Below are 15,914 nucleotides of genomic sequence, written 5' to 3'. Positions count from 1 at the left end.
TTGGCTCCAGTCACCTACAGTATCTTCTGAAAATGGGTCTCTCTGGTAGATGTCAGAGGAGTAGGCAGCCTTTCTCTATTCCATCCATCTATAGCCCTTTAGTCCCCACAACAGTACGACAAAGGTTATACAAGTATATGTAAATATTTTTTACCAGTTAGGATAATTTCATGAAATCATGATTTAGAAGGAAATAAACTGAGTGCTACATGTAATTTTTCCCAAAAGCCAGGAGAAAAACACTCTAAAAATTAAATCCTCTGTGTGAAATCTTTCCACAGATTTGTTCCCAGCTCATACCTAATTCAGCTTTCCCAAATAATCCTCTTTTTTTAAATCTCTCCCACTAACATCATCCTGTAACACACACACCCCTCTATATTTATTTTTATATTTAAATATATTGAAAGTGAGTTCACACTAATACCTCTAATTCTTTTTTTTTTTTTTTTTTTATTTATTCATTTTAGAGAGGAGAGAGAGAGAGAGAGAGAGAGGGAGGAGAGAGAGACAGGGGGGAGGAGCTGGAAGCATCAACTCCCATATGTGACTTGACCAGGCAAGCTCAGGTTTCGAACCGGCGACCTCAGCATTTCCAGGTCGACACTTTATCCATTGCGCCACCACAGGTCAGGCCAATACCTCTAATTCTAATTCAACACCAAAGAGTTCATTCCAGTTTTCTCCCTTCCCACATTTCTAACTCCCATCTATGAGCGTACAAAATCTTCTTCCATTATCTTGAACTGACTTCCTTATTTGATCAATCTCCTGGATATAACCAATCCAGGAGAAGCTCTTCTCTCCCTGATAGGGCTCTGATTTCCCGATCCAGGCTCCCACTGTTGTTGATGCCCTCTTCATTCTGCTTGGATGTTCTTGCACAACCCCCAGGGACAGCCTCTTTACCTTGTTCAGATCTGACACCCTACACAAGGCCACCAGTAAGAAAGCCCTCCTTATTCTCTATGGACTCTCACCCCACTTAGACTCTAATATCCTATACAAGATCACTCTCGTGTTTGTAAGCCTCTCTCACCCCGCCTGGGCTCTGCTCCACCACGTGAATAGCCTCTGTATCCTGCTTAGCTTCTGAAACCCAAACAGTAAGGGAAAGGGAAGAGTTAATTCTTACAAATTTCCTAGTAAATCACTACTGAGACTAACAAGCACTTTCATGTGAACATGTGTGTATGCACACACCTTCCTCCCAATAATAATCATTGATTATCAGAGGCTTAGCTATCTAAGTTTCTAAGGAGAAAGAAGTAAGTCATATTCTAACTGAATTATGCATTGTTTAAATAATTTAACCAAGGAATCTTTAAGGCAGTTAGAATTCTATTTTTAAGTATTTAAAATCTTAAGAAACGTAAGCTTTACTAATATCACATGGATTTATTGTATCACAAGCAACCTTCAAATGTGAGTGTCTCACAACAACCAACATTTATTTCTCCCTCACATGACATGTGGGTTCAGGATCTGTAACTCTGCTTGGCGCTTCACTACGCATTTTCTTATTCTGGAACCTAGGATCACAGAGCAGCTCCTTGTAATCTGAAATATATAGTAACATTCAGATCTTTTATTCAGATAATGTGCATATTATATCCACTATGATTCAACTGACTAGTGCAAGTCACGAGGACAAACTTGTGAATGAGGCAGGGAAGTATACTCTACTTACAGAGAGACATGTTAAGGGCATCCAAGTTTAATACTCTCACAGAAATAAATAAACACTTGAGAACAATAATTCTATATATCCCAATCCCTTCATCTTAGTCATTTGGGTTGTCATGACAAAAGTGTTCTAGACAGGGTGGCTTAAACAACATTTATTTTGCACAGTTCTGTTGACTGGGAAGTCGCTCACGGTGCCAGAAGTAATATCTGGTGAGACTCCTCCCCTCTTCCTAGTTTATAGATTGCCATCTTCTCACTGCATCCTCACATGCCAGAAAGGGCAAGGGAGTTCTCAAGGGTCTTTTATAAGGACAGTAATCCCATTTATGAGAGTTTCAACCTCTCAACCTAATCCTCACAAAATCTAGTCCATAGCTTTGTTTAAATAATTTAACCAAGGAATCTTTAAGGCAGTAATCTCAAAAATGGAGTACACAAGTGCCCCAGGTGGTATAAAGGCACAGAAATAAAGTACTAGAAATTCTATTTTTAAGTATTTAAAATCTTAAGGAAAATAAGCTTTACTAATATCACATGGATTTAGTGTTGGCTGCCTGTCATGTGTGGTAGGGGATCTATCATGAGGAAGAGTGAAGGTTCTACAACTCTGAGAAGTTGGTGTGCCCTCACTTTTTCATTCACTTTCTGTACATGACATCAAACCTGTGCAATCAAGAATTTGGCTGGCATTTTTACCTAGTTCCTGGAAGGTACCCTCTAAATCCTTGTATTTTCTGAGTAATAAGAGTGTCTTTGTTATTCATGCTGAGCATTGATACATTATATTAATGAAATCACTCATAGTGAGCTCCTAAATAGTTTATGCTAACAAGATGATTCAAGATGGGGACTGGCCAAGCCCAAAGGACAGATCATGGGGTTAGAGGGTTGGGGCTTTGAGCTGTGAGATATCAATCCAGACAGGAGAAGAAAGCAGGAGATAGAATTCAACCCAGGTCAAATGATTCCAGCAAGCATACCTATTGAAGGGGTTCAGAACAGGTCTTCCCAAGATGTGACATTTTGGCATGTGACTTACTTTGAGATGAAGATAATTGAGACCCTGTGGACTCATGAGACACTTTTGCCTCTTCTTTAAAACATTTCTGTAAAAGTCTTCCCCATAATAAAACATGATTTTATGACGTTTCTATGTAGGACAAGGCAAACTTCTAATTATTGAACATCCGTCCTTCTCATTGTCCTGCAAATGACCTTTTGGCCCTCTGAAGATCCAAGGTGCCTTGCCTCATCCTTAGCTCAGAATTTTATATATACCTCACTTTAACCTTCTGTTTCTGTACCTCCTATGTACGTGGCATTCCCATACATACATATGTAATTAAATTTGGTTATTTTCTCTTTTTAAACTATCTCATGTAGATTTAACTATTAGACTAGCCAGAAAAACCTGGAAGGGCAAAGAAAAGTTTTTTCTTTAGCACACTATATAATAAACCCCAATTAAAACTCTTGGCACAGAGGTTCAGGTGAGCTCACCTGGTTGGTGATACTCTGTGTATTGTCCTATATTAATATGCCATGAAGGTGACACACCCATGGGAACAATGAAGGCTTCCCGACTGGGACCCTCCCAGACCTCGTTCTGTGTGTCTTTCTCTTTGGTTGGCTCTGATTTATATCCTTTTGCTCCCACCCAGCCCCTTAACGTCCTTCCCATCTAGCAACCATCAAAATGTTCTCTGCATCTAATTTTTTTAATGTTTTATTTTACTGATATTTTTTAGAAAGAGGAAGGGAGAGAGCAGGAGTGAAAGACAGGAACGTCTGTTCCTGTATGTGCCCTGACTGGAGATCAAACCAGCAACCTCTGTCTGTACTTTGGGTTGATGCTGAACTGAGTTATCTGATCAGGGCTAAAATGTTCTCTGTATCTTTAAGTTTGGTTTCCATTCTGCTTGTCTATTTATTTTGTTATTTAGATTTAATTGTTGATAGCTATGTATTTATTGCTATTTCTTTTTCTTTTGTTGAATTTAATGGAGTGACACTGGTTAACAAAAGTATACAGGTTTCAGGTGCACAATTACACAACATATCATCTGTACCCTGTATTGTGCATTCACCAGCCCAAGTCAAGTCTCCTTCTATCACCATTTATCCCCCATACCTTCCTCCACCTCCCTTCACCTCCCTCTCCCAGCCGTCATCACACTGTTATCTGTGTCCGTGAGTTTTTTCTCTTTTTTTCATTTTTGCTCATTTCCTCTAACCACCTCCTCCCCAGACCCCACACCTACCAACAGCTGTAAGCCTGTTCTCTATTTATGAGTCTGTTTCTATGTTGCTTGTTAGTTCATTTTCTTCATTATATTCCTCATATGAGTAAAATCATATGGTATTTGTCTTTCTTTGACTGGCTTATTCCTCTTAACATAACACTCTCCAGGTCAATCCATGCTGTTACAAAGGGTAAGAGTTCCTTTTTTTTCCCCCACAGCCAAGTAGTATTATTCCACTGTGTAACTAACTGTTCCACAGGTGTTGCCATCTTATTATTCATATTTTTTATTTCTTTTCTTCTTCTTCTTAAAAAGGACTCTTTAACTTTTCATTTAACACTGGTTTGGTAGTGATGAACTCCTTTAGCTTTTTCTTGTCTGGGAAGCTCTTTATCCTTCTATTCTAAATGATAGCTTTGCTGGGTAGAGTAATCTTAGTTGTAGGTGCTTCTTTTTTTTATTAAGATTTTATTTATCCATTTTTATTAGAGAGAGAGGAAAGAGATAGAGAGAACAGGGGGAGGAGCAGGAAACATCAACTCCCATATGTGCCTTGACCAGGCAAGCCCAGGGTTTTGAACCAGCAACCTCAGCATTCCAGGTCGACGCTTTATCCACTGCGCCACCACAGGTCAGGCCAGTGCTTCTTTTTGTTTGTTTGTTTGTTTGTTTGTTTGTTTGTTTGTTTGTTTGAAGCTGGAAACGGGGAGAGACAGTCAGACAGACTCCCGCATGCGTCCGACCAGGATCCACCCGGAACGCCCACCAGGGGCAAAGCTCTGCCCACCAGGGAGCGATGCTCTGCCCCTCCGGGGCGTCGCTCTGCCGCAACCAGAGCCACTCTAGCGCCTGGGGCAGAGGCCAAGGAGCCATCCCCAGTGCCCGGGCCATCTTTGCTCCAATGGAGCCTTGGCTGTGGGAGGGGAAGAGAGAGATAGAGAGGAAGGAGGGGGGGTGGAGAAGCAAATGGATGCTTCTCCTATGTGCCCTGGCCGGGAATCGAACCCGGGTCCCCCGCACGCCAGGCCGACACTCTACCGCTGAGCCAACCGGCCAGGGCCTGCTTCTTTTTTTTATTGCTTTGAATATTTCTTGTTGATTCCTTCTGGCCTGCAAAGTTTGTTGAGAAATCAGCTGTCATTTTATGGGAGCTCCCTTGTAAATAACTAATTGCTTTTCTTTTGCTGCTTTAAACTTTTTCTCTTTGCCTTTAACCATTAACATTTTAATAATGATGTGTCTTATAGGTCTTTTGGGGTTCATTTTGTTTGAGACTTGCTACACTTCCTGAACTTGTATGTGTATTTCCTTCCCCAGGGTAGAGAAGTTTTTCTCATAGGTTTTCAACTCTTTGAAATTCTCTCTCTTATCTATTTGGCACCTCAATGATGTGAATGTTGGTATGCTCGAAGTTGTCCTAGAGACTACTGTAATTGGATGGGGATCAGGCCCAGAGCCAGTCTGCCTCAGGTAGGCTGGTAGTGTGTAGGTTCTTGACTTCATGCAGGAAGATTTTACATGAGCCCAGGTGATTTTGAGAGTTAGGTTTATTAAAACTGGGGACAGTGAAACAAAAGAAGGTCTTAGAATAGAAGAAGCAACAGGAGGGAGCCTAGGTGGTTCTTGGCTTCGGCTCCCTAAATATATTATAGAAAAGAAGTGAGCCAAATTAAGTGAGCTGCTTTGTCTCATTAGGAAGTAAAAGTCACAATGACAGAAGTGAGCCAAGGTGGGGCTGCTTTTATCTCATTGGAAAACCAAGGTTGCAGATTCAATCCCCAGTTCAGGCACAGACAAGGTCTTTCTTCCTTCCTCTCTCTTCAAAATCAATCAATCAATAATTAATTATTTAAAAATGTTCTTGGTACTAGTCGCTCTCAAGGCCATTTCACCCTTGCCTTTCCTGGTAATGTGAGTCAATAATTCTCTTTCATCGTTGTGAATCAACATAGGTTTCCTCCACTTAAAAGCAAATACTCCTCCTTAGTAGAGTTATCAACAGTGAAAAGGATTGCAGTAATGGTTAACACATTTGAGCCTACTATGTTCTGTAAACTGTGATAAATACATTGCTTTCATTATCTCACCTAATATTAAAAATAATCCTTAAAAATGAATTGTTATTACCATTTGACCAATGAGGAAATTCAGAGTCTGAGAAATTCATTAATTGCCCAATGTCACATATCCAATAGAAGCAGATTTAACTTTATTATTTTTTTTTTCTTTTGCACTTTTCCGAAGCTGGAAACGGGGAGGCAGTCAAACAGACTCCCGCATGCGCCCGACTGGGATCCACCTGGCATGCCCACCAGGGGGCGATGCTCTACCCCTCTGTGGCGTTGCTCTGTTGCATCCAGAGTCATTCAAGCGCCTGAGGCAGAGGCCACAGAGCCATCCTCAGCGCCCGGGCCATCTTTGCTCCAATGCAGCCTTGGCTGCGGGAGGGGAAGAGAGAGACAGAGAGGTAGGAGAGGGGGAAGGGTGGAGAAGCAGGTGGGCACTTCTCCTGTGTGCCCTGGCCGGGAATCAAACCCAGGACTCTTGCACGCCAGGCCAATGCTCTACCACTGAGCCAACTGGCCAGGGCCAAAACAGATTTAACTTTAACCCAGAGCTGCCTAATTCCAAAGCCCAAGTTTGTTCATATTCTAGAATATTAACTTTCAAAGAGTGAGCTATCTAGGCAGATATTGGAAAATAGTCTTTCAAAGATATAACAAAAAATATTTTCTGCCAAATTGTCATTAATATTCTTTCAAATCAAAGGTTTCATCATTTCTAAATACCAAAAAGAAAATTAAGTATTTTGATTTAAAAAAATAGAGTTTATATAGTGGCTGGTGAAAAACAGGAAAAGCTGTGGGTCTCTAATCACTCTACTGCTGAATATTATTTTTACACAAATCCCATGCAATTATAATATGTTGTGACAACCTGTCAATGGTTGAAAGACATTCTTCCTGCCAAGAACCAGCCCCTTCGAGTCTCCAGTACTGAATAATTCCAGGTTGACCTTCAACCACTAAATACGAAGTTATCCTTAAGAAAAATAAGCTAAGAGGGGTCGGGGGAGGTAGAAGAGGGTAAAAGGGGGGAAAAGATGATGGAAAAAGACTTCACTTGGGGTGATGAACACACAATACATGTATTAGACAATTGATAATGTATTATACCAGGGGTCCCCAAACTTTTTACACAGGGGGCCAGTTCACTGTCCCTCAGACCGTTGGAGGGCCGGACTATAAAAAAAACTATGAACAAATCCCTATGCACACTGCACATATCTTATTTTAAAGTAAAAAAACAAAATGGGAACAAATACAATATTTAAAATAAAGAACTAGTAAATTTAAATCAACAAACTGACCAGTATTTCAATGGGAACTATGCTCCTCTCACTGACCACCAATGAAAGAGGTGCCCCTTCCGGAAGTGCGGCAGGGGCCGGATAAATGGCCTCAGGAGGCCGCATGCGGCCCGCGGGCCGTAGTTTGGGGAACCCTGTATTATACAATTGTACACCTGAAATCTATATAATTTAATTAACCAATGTCACCTGAATAAATTCAATCAAAAACTTTTTAAAAAGGAAAATAAATAAAAATAAAGGAAAATAAACTAAATTGGCAATAACATCACTAGACCTTCTGTATGATATATAGAAAAGTTGTTGAGAGTAAATCCTAAGAGTTCTCATCATAAGATTTTTTTTTCTTTTTTCTTTTCTTCTTTCTTTTCTTTGTATTGTCTCTATACGAGAAGATAGATGTTAGCTGGCCCTCTTGTGATAAATATTTCATAATATATGTAAATCAAACCATCATGCTATATACCTTAAACTCATGAAGTTATATATGTCAATGATTTCTCACTAAAACTTTTATCAAAATTTGTCTAAGCTCCTGAGCATAAATTAACATAATTAGTCACCTTTATTTATATTCCACTTTTTTTCAGCTTTCTTGAGACAAAATTGATATATCATTGTGTAGGTTAAGGGTGTAAAGGAGATGATTTTATATACATACATATTGTGAAATGATTATAATAGATTTAATAAACACCTCCAGAATCTCATATAATTGTCATTTTCTGTGGTGAGAACATTTATAACCTTCTCTCTTACAAAATGTCAATTATATTATACAGTATTGTTAACTATAGTCACCATGCTGTACATAAGATCCCCAGAACTTATTTATCTTAGAGTTGAAAGTTTTACCCTTTGACCAACCCTAATCCTCAGTCCTTGGCAACTACCATATCACTTTATTTCTATGAGTTCACTTCTTTAGATTTCACATATAAATGAGATCATACAGTACTTGTCATTTTTCCAGCTTTATTGAGATATTATTGACATATCACATGTAAGTTGAAGGTGTACAAGGTGATGATTTTATATATATATATATATATATATATATATATATATATATATATATCACAATGATTACTATAACAGGGTTAACACATGCCTTCACATAAGTGCCATTTGTGTGTGTGGTGATAAGATTTAAGATCTACTTTTAACAATTTTCAAGTATACAATACAGTATTTTTATTTGTCACCAAAGCAAAGGCAACAAAAGAAAACATAAACAAGTGAGACTGCATCAAACTAAAAATCTGTAGAGTAAAGGGAATCATCAACAGAATAAAAAGGCAACATACAGATTGGGAGAAAATATCTGCAAAGCATATATCTGATAAGGGGCTAAAAACCAAAATATATATAGAACTTATACACCTCAGTAGAAAATAAATCCAATTAAAAAATTAGCAGGGCAGATAAAACCCATGCCTATATGGTCAATCTATGATAAAAGAAGCAAGAATATAAAATGGGGTAAAGAGAGTTTCTTCAATAAATGGTGTTGGAAAATCTAGACAGACACATGCAGAAAAGTGGTACTAGACTTCTTTCTTACAACATAAACAAAAATAAACTCAAAATGGGTAAAAGACTTAAATGTAAGACTTGAAACCATAAAACTCCTAGAAGAAACATATGCAGTAAACCCTTTGACATTGGTTTTAGCAATATAATTTTTGAATATGTCTTTTAGAACAAAGACAACAAAAGCAAAAATAAACAAATGAGACTACATCAAACTAAAAAGCTTTTGTATCACAAAGGAAAATGTCAACAAAACAAAACAGCAACCTACTGAATGGGCAACCAACTGAATAGGAGAAGATATTTCCAAAGATATATCTGATAAGGAGTTAATATCCAAAACATATAAAGAATGCATTCAGCTCAGCATTAAAAAACAATCTGATTTATAAGTGAACAGAGGACATGACCCAAGAGGGCATACAGATGGTCAACAGACACATGAAAAGATGCTCAACATCCTTTCATCTTTAAATTCCATCCTGCAACCCATTACTATTATATTCTTGATTTAATTCACCCATCTTGCCAATGTAGATAGGTCATACAGAATGGCAGTGAATTGTCATAAATTTAGTCAACTGGTGACTCCAATTTTAGCTGATATTCCATATAAGAGATCTAGAGCAAATCAATGTAGTCCTTGGTCCTTAGTGCATACATTAACATGAAAGATATATTTTCTTCCACTTAATAAATAATCAAGAAAAATCAGAAGCAATTTGCTTTTTCTCCTATCAGAAACAACAGTACACCTTCACCATCTTGCCTCAGATCTATATACGTTAACTCTTTCATTCTGTCCTACCATTTATACTGCAAATAACTGAAACATCTTACCATTTCACAGGATGTTGTGCTGGTTCATCCCACTGATGCAGATAACATGAGAAGAACTGGAGTATCTGGTTTCTTAGATGCCTTTGTAAGAGGGGTCAAGGTGCTGATTTTTTGTGTGGTCCCCAAACTAGCAGAATCTAGCACCTGGGAAGTTGTTAGAAAAGCAAATTCTTGGGTCTCACCCTACACCAACTAAACCAAGAATTTGGAGGTTGGGATCTAGAAATCTGTGCTTAAATAAGTATTCCAGGTGATTCTGATGGATATCTAGGACATTAAAATATCCCTTCTTGAATGAAAAGTGATAGTACTTCTATAACACACTAAGAAAATTGTCTGAGCCTGACCAGTGGTGGCATGGTGGCATAGTGGATAGAGCATCAACCTGGGACACTGAGGTCCCAGATGCAAAACCCTGAAGTTGACAGCTTGAGCATGAAATTTCCAGCTTGAGCGTGGGATCATCAACATGATCCCAAGGTCACTGGTTTGAGCTCAATGTTGCTAGCTTGAGAAAAGGGTCACTGGCTCTGCCTGAGCTCCAGGTAAAAGCACATATGAGAAGCAATCAATGAATAACTAAAGTGACACAACTATGGGTCGATGCTTACCATACTTTCCCATGTATAAGACACAACCTTTTTCAAAAAGTTTGGGGTCTAAAAACTGGGTGCATCTAATACACTGGTTGTAGATTTTTTTACTTGCATTTTCTGCTTTTTCATGCTTGTTTCTGCGCTCATTGTTGAAGACAGCGATTCATCATCAGACACAGATGAGGACAAACTAATGGATGGGAGTTTTAACAGTGATGAGGAGTTGTATAAATTTTATGAGAAATAAAACTTGAGTTCAATAACTTTATGTAATACATATTTTTTCATATTCCAGGCCCCAAAATTAAGGTGCGTCTTATACATGGGAGCATCTTATACATGGGGAAATATCGTATCTCTCTCTTTAAAAAAAATTTGTCTGAAAGCACATATATTAAAGATGTTTATTAAAGTGATACATACTGTCAGGATATCTTGAGAAGAGTGTTATTTCTGAAAGTTGATAGATATGCTCTTCTGTATTATACAGTATTTAGAGAAGTATTTAAGCACGTTATGTGCATGAAGTAATATTTGCAGTACACTGAGTGGAGTGTTTGTTCATGAGTGGAAGAGATAGTTTTTCTGTACAGCATTTATGAAAGTGTTTATTAAAAAATAAAAATAAATAAACATCCCCTCCAAAATAACAAGTTATTATATAAATCTCTTTGGATTATTTTTTCCGATTTGGGTGTTCAAACCCATTAGTTACTAGAAAAGTTAAAACATTCTAGGATTTAGTGACATAAATAAAAGGCTGTCCAAGTGATTTAGGCTACGCTGTACAGAGTTTGCATGTAGTCCAAATGAACCAGTAGTATTTGAACTCTCTTTGGCAAGTCCATGCTGATTGGAATCTAAGGGAAACCCTAGTAGTACAATCCAAGGGAGGCCTCTAGGATTTTTCAGAGCAAATCATGCCCTCTCAGCAAGTAACCATTCTATTCTGGAGAAATGCTCTAGCTTGCTATAGGACCATCGCAGATTCAGAATGCATGAACATGGAACAAGAGGTGAAAATGCAACCTGGGTTGGGTCACAGTCATGAGCTGAGAGTCATCTCCTCTGAGTGGGAGATTCATTAATGGTTAATGGTTTGAATTTAAATGTACATAAAGGAGATAAAATGAAACCTCAGACAAACACTAAGCTAGGAGTTGAAACTGAGTTCTCTACCTAATTTGGAATTTCTGTAAAAATGTAAATTAACTGAAAAGGAAACTAGAAAGAGAGGACCCACCAGTATTACCTCTCCCTGGGCTGGAGATTTGGGGGGGGGGGCAGTAGGAAAGCACAGTAAATCTGGAATATCTTGTTCCAGCAAATATAAAGAAAGTAAATAAATTATTTTTCCAGTGTCACCAAAATAGTGGAGACCACAGCTTCTGTCCTCAAGAAAAGATCAATATTAGACAGCCATCCATGAACAAAAACAGCTCTAGAAGAACTCTGGGTTCTATTAAAGAAACAATAATAACAAAAAATCAAACTAACAAAAGAATCCAAGAATAACCTCACAAGAAAAGAAGGAAGACAGTTTCATTTAGCTTGCCTGCATCATCCCACCCCCAAGACAGCACTGCTCAGCAACCAGAGGGAAGTACCCAGCTGGAAAGAGTTCCCCTTACCAGGAAAGGAAGAGTGAAATGAGTGATCAGCTTCCTTAGCCTTTCAGGGCACTTCAAGAAGGTCCAGCTTCAGTTTCACCCCACCCATACTGGCAAAGCTGAGACATATAGAGATGGCTAGAAACAAGGAAGCAAACAGGGGCTACCAACCTCAGCCAGTTCAGTGACCTGTGCTGCAAAAAAAAAACAGCAAATATCACCACTGCAGAAACCAACAGCCTCAGCAGACCACTGAAGATTTCACCGGTTTTCACACTACAGGTTTTGTTTGTTTGTTTGTTTGTTTGTTTTTGTATTTTTCTGAAGTTGGAAACGGGGAGGCAGTCAGACAGACTCCCACATGCACCCAACCGGGATCCACCCGGCATGCCCATCAGGGGGCGATGCTCTGCCCATCTGGGCTGTTGCTCTGTTGCAACCAGAGCCATTTTAGCACCTGAGACAGAGGCCATGGAGCCATCCTCAGCACCCGGGCCAACTTTGCTCCAATGGAGCCTTGGCTGCAGGAAGGGAAGAGAGAGACAGAGAGGAAGGAGAGGGGAAGGGGTGGAGAAGCAGATGGGCTTCTCCTGTGTGCCCTGGCCGGAAATCGAACCCAGGACTCTTGTACGCCAGGCTGACGCTCTACCACTGAGCCAGCCGGCCAGGGCCACACTACAGGTTTCCATATTTGCTGGTGTCATCCACCTGAGTTCCTCCCTACTCTGTCCAACCCTAACTGGAACCCTTGAACCACAGCAGCAGCTAGCCCTGGCCACTTCAGCTGCAATAATACAAGATGCCAGCACAGACTCAGCCGCTGACCCCAAACACCATGTGCACGCTTGAGGCTAGCCTCCCTCGCTGTGCACTTGCATGCTGTCACCAACCACCACTGCAGGGCACACTCCAGAGGAGGATACTATGCAACCACTAGAGAACACACCCACAGCCAGGGATTCCACAGCAGCCAGTAAGCTGATAGCTGGCTCCAGCCCCTGCTGCCTTCCCTGGACCCCATTGCTATATGTGTGTCTGCCACAGGCTCTAGCCACTTCACAGGTCCCTGCAGCTGGTCTCCACAGCAAAGTGTGCACACACCACAAGCTCCAGCTACCACCACTGCCTACCATGGTCTCTAACCCTGGATCTAGAGGCATTGCTAAGGACCCCCAAAGCCCTACATTCTCTGCAGACCCCCAGAAGTGCTCACAAACATCACAGTTGTCGATGCTGTGGGATCCAACAGCCTGAGCTGAAGATACATTCTGTTCCCCACCCCAGCCCCCACTCAGTACAATTACACACCCCAGCACTTGGAACCCTGTACCACTAGACTTGGTGCCAAGCACGCTCCAGTCTTACCCCACCCACAGGGGAAAGTGTTCCCTTACAAAAGTCAGTCAGAAGTCTGGTGGAGGTGACTGCTTCTTCAACTGGTCAGACAAGTATGCTGTAACTACAGGGATAATACAGAATCAAGGAAACAGTTAAAGGAATACAGCAAACCTCCAGTAACTGTCCCCAAAGAAATTGTAGATCAGGAATTACCTGACAAAGAATTCAAAATAATTGTTCTGAAGCTGCTCAGAAATATCCAAGAAAACAAAATAAACAATTTAGTGATCTCAGGAAAACAATATAAGAAAAAAGGGATGTTCAACATAGAAAGAGAACATTAAAAAGAATCAAACAGCCTGACTGGTATAGCACAGTGGATACAGCATTGACCTGGACCACTAAGGTCACTGGTTCAAAGCTCTGAGGGTTGCTGGCTTGTGTACGGGGTTGTCCACACAATCCCAAAGCTCAGCAGCATGAACCGAAAGGTCACTGGTATGAAAAGCCCAAGGTCGCTGGTTTGAGCAAAGGTACACTGGCTTGGCCAAGTCAAGAAACATATGTGAAAGCAACTACAAGTTGATGCTGCTCACCCTCTCTCCTTTCCTGTTTTTCTCTCTCTCGCAAAAACAGAAAAGAAACTAAAATTTTGGAGCTAAAAAATGCAATGATTGAACTGAAGAATTCAATAGACAGCTTCAAAGCAGATTTAATCATGCAGAAGAAAGAATCAGTGAGCTAGATACAAGTCAATTAAAATTATACAGAGGAACAAAAAGAACAAAGAATGGAAAGGGAGGAAAAAACCTTATGGGACTTATGGGAAACCATTAAAACAAATAATCTATACAACATTAACATGCCAGAATAAGAGGGAGAAAGGAACTTCATTCTGAGTCTGTGAGTTGGGCCCAGACTGGCAAAAGTGGTTTTTGGGGTCCATCCACAAAAAAGATGCTCAACACCAGGAATCAACAGCAAAATTCAAATCAAAACCACAATAAGATATCACCTCACACCTAGTAGAATGGCTATCATCAAGAAGACAAGCGCTGGCAAGTGTTGGCAAGGATGTGAAAAAAGGGAACTCTTGTACACAGTTGGTGGGAATGCAAACTGGTATAGCCACTATGAAAAACAATATGGAGGTTCCTCAAGAAATTAAAAAATAAAACTATAATATGAGATTCTACTTCTGGAGATATATCCAAAGGAAATGAAAACAGGATATGGAAGAGTTGTATGCATTCCCATGTTTACTGCAGCATTCTTCAAAATACTCAAGATAGGAAAAAAACCTAAGTGCCTATTTACAATGAATGAAGATATGGTATATGTATACAAGAGTATTATTGAGCCATGAGAAAGAAGTCAATTCTGCCATTTGCAACATGGATGGACTTTTCAGGCATTATTTTAAGTGAGGTAAGTCAGACACAGAAAGACAAATACAGTGGTCCCTTGTCTATCGCAGGGGTTAGGTTCCAGAACCCCCCACAATAGTTGAAAATCCATGAAGTAGCAACCTTATATTTATTTTATTATTTATATATATTTTAAGGCTTTATAAACCTTCCCCACATTCTTATAAACCTTTCCCACACTCTTATAAACACTTCCTATGCTCTTAAACACTTTCTACACTCTTAAACCTACATAATTTTAACAACATATAAAATTCTATATGGGTACTCACCAGTGAATATACAGTAATATTGTTTTAATATGGGTTTTATTTATTTATTTATTTATTTATTTATTTATTTATTTATTTATTTTTTGTGACAGAGACAGAGAGTCAGAGAGAGGGACAGACAGAAAGGGAGAGAGATGAGAAGCATCAATTCTTTGTTATGGCACCTTAGTTGTTCATTGTTTTCTCATGTGTCTTGACTGGGGGGCTAGAGCAGACTGAGTTACTCCTTGCTCGAGCTAGTGACCTTGGGCTCAAGCTGGTGAGCCTTGCTCAAACCAGATGAGCCTGTGCTCAAGCTGGTGACCTCGGGGTCTCGAACCTGAGTCCTCCGCATCCCAGTCTGACACTCTATCCACTGCACCACCACTAAGTCAGGCTCTTTTAATATGTTTGAATTAACATTTTTATATTGTTTTCAATTTTTTAGGCTAGAAAATGCTTATTTTATCGCAAAAATAATTAAAATAATATATAAAAATACCTGTATACCACAAAATCCCATGATATAGCAAAAAATCCATAATACAAAATTAGTATATACAATTTAAAAATCCACAATACAGTGAGACCACAAAAAGGGACCCACGATATGGTGAGGGACAACTGTACTATGTAATCTCACTTACGTGTGAAATCTAAGAAAGCCAAATTCATAGGAACAGAGTAGATTGGTGGTTACCAGGGACTAGGGGGTGAGAATTGCAGAGATATGACTTAAGGGTACAAACCTATAACCAGTAGATACGTAAGTCCCAGAGGTCTGATGAACAGCAGTCTTTATAAAAAACAATACTGTACTATAGACTTCAAAGTTGCTAAGAGACTACATCTTAACTATTCCCACCACACGCACAAAAATTTATTATTATTTTTAGATTTTATTTACTGATTTAGAGAGAAGAGAGAAGTGGGGGAGGAGTAGGAAGCATCCACTCATAGTAGTTGCTTCTCATATGTGCCTTGACCAGGGCAAGCCTGGGGTTTCAAACCCGCAAC

The sequence above is a fragment of the Saccopteryx leptura genome, chromosome 1, assembly GCF_036850995.1.
Source record: "Saccopteryx leptura isolate mSacLep1 chromosome 1, mSacLep1_pri_phased_curated, whole genome shotgun sequence".
NCBI classification, from domain to species: Eukaryota; Metazoa; Chordata; class Mammalia; order Chiroptera; family Emballonuridae; genus Saccopteryx; species Saccopteryx leptura.
The sequence above is the reverse complement of the archived record's forward strand: the minus strand, read 5'-3'. Positions refer to the sequence as shown.